This window comes from Leuresthes tenuis, unplaced genomic scaffold (genome assembly GCF_036924035.1).
Source record: "Leuresthes tenuis unplaced genomic scaffold, fLeuTen1.0.hap1 SCAF_19, whole genome shotgun sequence".
NCBI lineage: Eukaryota > Metazoa > Chordata > Actinopteri > Atheriniformes > Atherinopsidae > Leuresthes > Leuresthes tenuis.
In genome coordinates this window covers 543,057-549,384 of record NW_027325373.1, presented here as the reverse complement: position 1 = coordinate 549,384, position 6,328 = coordinate 543,057, and positions in this window count along the sequence as shown.

Sequence of the window (6,328 nt, the reverse complement as noted above, 5' to 3'; positions counted from 1 at the left end):
TCGCTCAGAGAAGCTCCAGATCCAGCTGCTGCATGGGATCAGCTGGCAGAGAGTGGGAGGCAGCAGATCCCAGACCTGTCTGAGCACAGAGTTATTCTTACACCAGAGTCCACTCCCAGCCACTCCTGCTGCAGGTATGAGCTGTTTACCTGCCGCTCCACCCCCAGGCTTTATCTCACCGCCTGTGCAAGTCCCAAAGCAGGCCTGGGAGCGTCGGTGCGTTTAAAGCACCGAATCACAGCAGATGCCATCCCAGGGCGGCAAGATGCAGTCCAATTCAAGCCTGGAGTCCCATTCACTGCAAGAATCCAGTTTATTACGTTCCAAATGAGTCCGATTCACTGCAAGAATCCAGTTTATTAAGATCCAAATGAGTCCGATTCACTGCAAGAATCCAGTTTATTAAGATCCAAATGAGTCCCATTCACTGCAAGAATCCAGTTTATTAAGTTCCAAATGAGTCCCATTCACTGCAAGAATCCAGTTTATTACGTTCCAAATGAGTCCGATTCACTGCAATAATCCAGTTTATTAAGTTCCAAATGAGTCCGATTCACTGTAATAATCCAGTTTATTAAGTTCCAAATGAGTCCGATTCACTGTAATAATCCAGTTTATTAAGTTCTAAATTAGTAGTCTTAAAGGTAGAGAGGGTGTCTGCTTCCTGAAGCCAAACTGGCAGCTGGTTCCACAGAGAGGGGCCTGATAACTGAAGGCTCTGCCTCCCATTCTGCTTTTAGGGGCCTGATAACTGAAGGCTCTGCCTCCCATTCTGCTTTTAGGGGCTTGATAACTGAAGGCTCTGCCTCCCATTCTGCTTTTAGGGGCCTGATAACTGAAGGCTCTGCCTCCCAGTCTGCTTTTAGGGGCCTGATAACTGAAGGCTCTGCCTCCCATTCTGCTTTTAGGGGCCTGATAACTGAAGGCTCTGCCTCCCATTCTGCTTTTAGGGGCCTGATAACTGAAGGCTCTGCCTCCCATTCTGCTTTTAGGGCCTGATAACTGAAGGCTCTGCCTCCCATTCTGCTTTTAGGGGCCTGATAACTGAAGGCTCTGCCTCCCATTCTGCTTTTAGGGGCCTGATAACTGAAGGCTCTGCCTCCCATTCTGCTTTTAGGGGCCTGATAACTGAAGGCTCTGCCTCCCATTCTGCTTTTAGGGGCCTGATAACTGAAGGCTCTGCCTCCCATTCTGCTTTTAGGGGCCTGATAACTGAAGGCTCTGCCTCCCATTCTGCTTTTAGGGCCTGATAACTGAAGGCTCTGCCTCCCATTCTGCTTTTAGGGGCCTGATAACTGAAGGCTCTGCCTCCCATTCTGCTTTTAGGGGCCTGATAACTGAAGGCTCTGCCTCCCATTCTGCTTTTAGGGGCCTGATAACTGAAGGCTCTGCCTCCCATTCTGCTTTTAGGGGCCTGATAACTGAAGGCTCTGCCTCCCATTCTGCTTTTAGGGGCCTGATAACTGAAGGCTCTGCCTCCCATTCTGCTTTTAGGGGCCTGATAACTGAAGGCTCTGCCTCCCAGTCTGCTTTTAGGGGCCTGATAACTGAAGGCTCTGCCTCCCATTCTGCTTTTAGGGGCCTGATAACTGAAGGCTCTGCCTCCCATTCTGCTTTTAGGGGCCTGATAACTGAAGGCTCTGCCTCCCATTCTGCTTTTAGGGGCCTGATAACTGAAGGCTCTGCCTCCCATTCTGCTTTTAGGGGCCTGATAACTGAAGGCTCTGCCTCCCATTCTGCTTTTAGGGGCCTGATAACTGAAGGCTCTGCCTCCCATTCTGCTTCTAGGGGCCTGATAACTGAAGGCTCTGCCTCCCATTCTGCTTTTAGGGCCTGATAACTGAAGGCTCTGCCTCCCATTCTGCTTTTAGGGGCCTGATAACTGAAGGCTCTGCCTCCCATTCTGCTTTTAGGGGCCTGATAACTGAAGGCTCTGCCTCCCATTCTGCTTTTAGGGCCTGATAACTGAAGGCTCTGCCTCCCATTCTGCTTTTAGGGGCCTGATAACTGAAGGCTCTGCCTCCCATTCTGCTTTTAGGGGCCTGATAACTGAAGGCTCTGCCTCCCATTCTGCTTTTAGGGGCCTGATAACTGAAGGCTCTGCCTCCCATTCTGCTTTTAGGGGCCTGATAACTGAAGGCTCTGCCTCCCAGTCTGCTTTTAGGGGCCTGATAACTGAAGGCTCTGCCTCCCATTCTGCTTTTAGGGGCCTGATAACTGAAGGCTCTGCCTCCCATTCTGCTTTTAGGGGCCTGATAACTGAAGGCTCTGCCTCCCATTCTGCTTTTAGGGGCCTGATAACTGAAGGCTCTGCCTCCCATTCTGCTTTTAGGGGCCTGATAACTGAAGGCTCTGCCTCCCATTCTGCTTTTAGGGGCCTGATAACTGAAGGCTCTGCCTCCCATTCTGCTTTTAGGGGCCTGATAACTGAAGGCTCTGCCTCCCATTCTGCTTTTAGGGGCCTGATAACTGAAGGCTCTGCCTCCCATTCTGCTTCTAGGGGCCTGATAACTGAAGGCTCTGCCTCCCATTCTGCTTTTAGGGCCTGATAACTGAAGGCTCTGCCTCCCATTCTGCTTTTAGGGGCCTGATAACTGAAGGCTCTGCCTCCCATTCTGCTTTTAGGGGCCTGATAACTGAAGGCTCTGCCTCCCATTCTGCTTCTAGGGGCCTGATAACTGAAGGCTCTGCCTCCCATTCTGCTTTTAGGGGCCTGATAACTGAAGGCTCTGCCTCCCATTCTGCTTTTAGGGGCCTGATAACTGAAGGCTCTGCCTCCCATTCTGCTTTTAGGGGCCTGATAACTGAAGGCTCTGCCTCCCATTCTGCTTTTAGGGGCCTGATAACTGAAGGCTCTGCCTCCCATTCTGCTTTTAGGGGCCTGATAACTGAAGGCTCTGCCTCCCATTCTGCTTTTAGGGGCCTGATAACTGAAGGCTCTGCCTCCCATTCTGCTTTTAGGGGCCTGATAACTGAAGGCTCTGCCTCCCATTCTGCTTTTAGGGGCCTGATAACTGAAGGCTCTGCCTCCCATTCTGCTTTTAGGGGCCTGATAACTGAAGGCTCTGCCTCCCAGTCTGCTTTTAGGGGCCTGATAACTGAAGGCTCTGCCTCCCATTCTGCTTTTAGGGGCCTGATAACTGAAGGCTCTGCCTCCCATTCTGCTTTTAGGGGCCTGATAACTGAAGGCTCTGCCTCCCATTCTGCTTTTAGGGGCCTGATAACTGAAGGCTCTGCCTCCCAGTCTGCTTTTAGGGGCCTGATAACTGAAGGCTCTGCCTCCCATTCTGCTTTTAGGGGCCTGATAACTGAAGGCTCTGCCTCCCATTCTGCTTTTAGGGGCCTGATAACTGAAGGCTCTGCCTCCCATTCTGCTTCTAGGGGCCTGATAACTGAAGGCTCTGCCTCCCATTCTGCTTTTAGGGCCTGATAACTGAAGGCTCTGCCTCCCATTCTGCTTTTAGGGGCCTGATAACTGAAGGCTCTGCCTCCCAATCTGCTTTTAGGGGCCTGATAACTGAAGGCTCTGCCTCCCATTCTGCTTTTAGGGGCCTGATAACTGAAGGCTCTGCCTCCCATTCTGCTTTTAGGGGCCTGATAACTGAAGGCTCTGCCTCCCATTCTGCTTTTAGGGGCCTGATAACTGAAGGCTCTGCCTCCCATTCTGCTTTTAGGGGCCTGATAACTGAAGGCTCTGCCTCCCAGTCTGCTTTTAGGGGCCTGATAACTGAAGGCTCTGCCTCCCATTCTGCTTTTAGGGGCCTGATAACTGAAGGCTCTGCCTCCCATTCTGCTTTTAGGGGCCTGATAACTGAAGGCTCTGCCTCCCATTCTGCTTTTAGGGGCCTGATAACTGAAGGCTCTGCCTCCCATTCTGCTTTTAGGGGCCTGATAACTGAAGGCTCTGCCTCCCATTCTGCTTTTAGGGGCCTGATAACTGAAGGCTCTGCCTCCCATTCTGCTTTTAGGGGCCTGATAACTGAAGGCTCTGCCTCCCATTCTGCTTCTAGGGGCCTGATAACTGAAGGCTCTGCCTCCCATTCTGCTTTTAGGGGCCTGATAACTGAAGGCTCTGCCTCCCATTCTGCTTTTAGGGGCCTGATAACTGAAGGCTCTGCCTCCTCAGAAGGTGTCCTGCTCCTGTCTCTCCTCAGGTTTAGTTAGTCCTCAGCTCCTTGGTTTAGTATCTGTTCTGAGTTCCTGTTTGCTGTTTTCTTTGACCTTTACCCCCAGATGTCCTCAGGTGTCTTGGTCCTGTCCCCTGGTCTCATCCACACCTGTGTCCTGCTGATCATTCACCTGTTATCAGTTCTCGTGCTTTCTGTGCTTATCCTGCTCTAACAGCGATCTAAGTTTTTGTCTGCTTCTGAAACCATTGGCTGACCTTTGACCCCTTCATTAGTCCTGATATATATATATATACAGATGTATATACAGATGTAGAGAGTTAACGTTCTCCATCATGCATCAGTTTGCTGAGCTGGGGATGAGAATGTGTTGCAGTGAACAGTTAAAGAAGAACAAAGTTAATGTTCTGAAGGCTTCCTGGGGGGTTCACTTACTTTCACTCCTCACAGATGTGTGATGCTGGAGGACTCCCCTCCCTGAATAAATGACTGTGATGGCTTCCCTTCATTAAGGCTGGTTTCTGACCTTGTTGCGGTTGGCGGTGTTGTGGCGTCCACCCGTCTCCAGGCGGGCAGACACAGGTTCCAGGTGGATGTGTAACCTCAGAGTTTCCCAACAGCAGAAAAACATGTTGACGCTGAACCCAACACGCCAGAGTCTTACTCTGAGGGCGGCTGTGAGAAAGATGGAGCTCATTATGGAGGGCTCTGTATGTAGAAAAACTCCAGTGGGGGCCCATCCACTTTTACAGAGGAAAGAAGAGAAACTACTGCTTATTAAAGACAAATTAGATCCTGGAAACTGTTGGTCAGCTGTGAGTGATGGGACTCAACTGGAGGTTTTCACTTATTTATTATCTCACGATAGAAGCACCTCCATGTATACGATGACAGGGGGCAAACGTGGGGCCCCTGGCGGCCCCCCAGCAGCTATCTGGCCTCAGTTAGAGATATGAACAGTTCCTCACAGTGAGCGATGATATCGTTCATGATCTGTGAGCTCGTCTTCCTCTGCAGCCGATGAAGAGGACCACAGGCTCCATCTGTGCAGTGACTCAGCTGTTCTTTCACAACACAAGGCTCAGCCCGGATCTCCCTCTGTAAACATTACCCAACCATCCTGCAGGTAACTCACCTGAGGTCCGCTCCACAAAGCGGGTCGAGTGAAAAGTGCTGGGGGGGCTGGAGCCGATCCCAACAGGGCAAGTGACGGGGTCACCCCGGGCAGGTCGCCAGTCCATCACAGGGCACTCTGAGTTTATTAACCCTGAAATGAGGGTTAACCAGGGTTAACCAGTGCTTAACCAGTGCTTAACTAGTCTTTAACCAGTGTTTAACCAGTGTTTAACCCACACTTAAGTAGTGTTTAACCCACGTTTAACCAGTGTGTAACCAGTGTTTAACTACTGCTCAACTAGTGTTTAACCATTGTTTAACTAGTGTTTAACTAGTGTTTAACTAGTGTTTAACCAGTGTTTAACGAGTGTTTAACCAGCATTTAACCAGTGTTTAACCATTGTTTAACCAGTGTTTAACCATTGTTTAACCAGTGTGTAACTAGTGTGTAACCAGTGTTTAACCAGTGTTTAACCCACGCTTAACTAGTGTTTAACCCACGTTTAACCAGTGTGTAACCAGTGTGTAACCAGTGTTTAACTAGTGCTTAACTAGTGTTTAACCAGTGTTTAACCAGTGTTTAACCAGCGTGTAACCAGTGTTTAACCAGCATTTAACTAGTGTTTAACCATTGTTTGACTAGTGTTTAACCGGTGTTTAACCAGCATTTAACTATTGTTTAACCAGTATTTAACCAGTGTTTAGCCATTGTTTAACCAGTGTTTAACCAGTGTTTAACCCACGCTTAACTAGTGTTTAACCCACGTTTAACCAGTGTGTAACCAGTGTGTAACCAGTGTTTAACCAGTGTTTAACTAGTGCTTAACCAGTATTTAACCAGTGTTAAGCCATTGTTTAACTAGTGTTTAACCAGTGTGTAACTAGTGTGTAACCAGTGTTTAACTAGCATTTAACCAGCATTTAACCAGTATTTAACCAGTGTTTAACCAGTGTTTACCCACCATTTAACCAGCATTTAACCCGTGTTTAGCCATTGCTTAACCAGTGTTTAAGCAGTGTGTAACTAGTGTTTAACCAGTGTTTAACTAGTGTTTAACCAGTGTGTAATTAGTGCTTAACCAGTG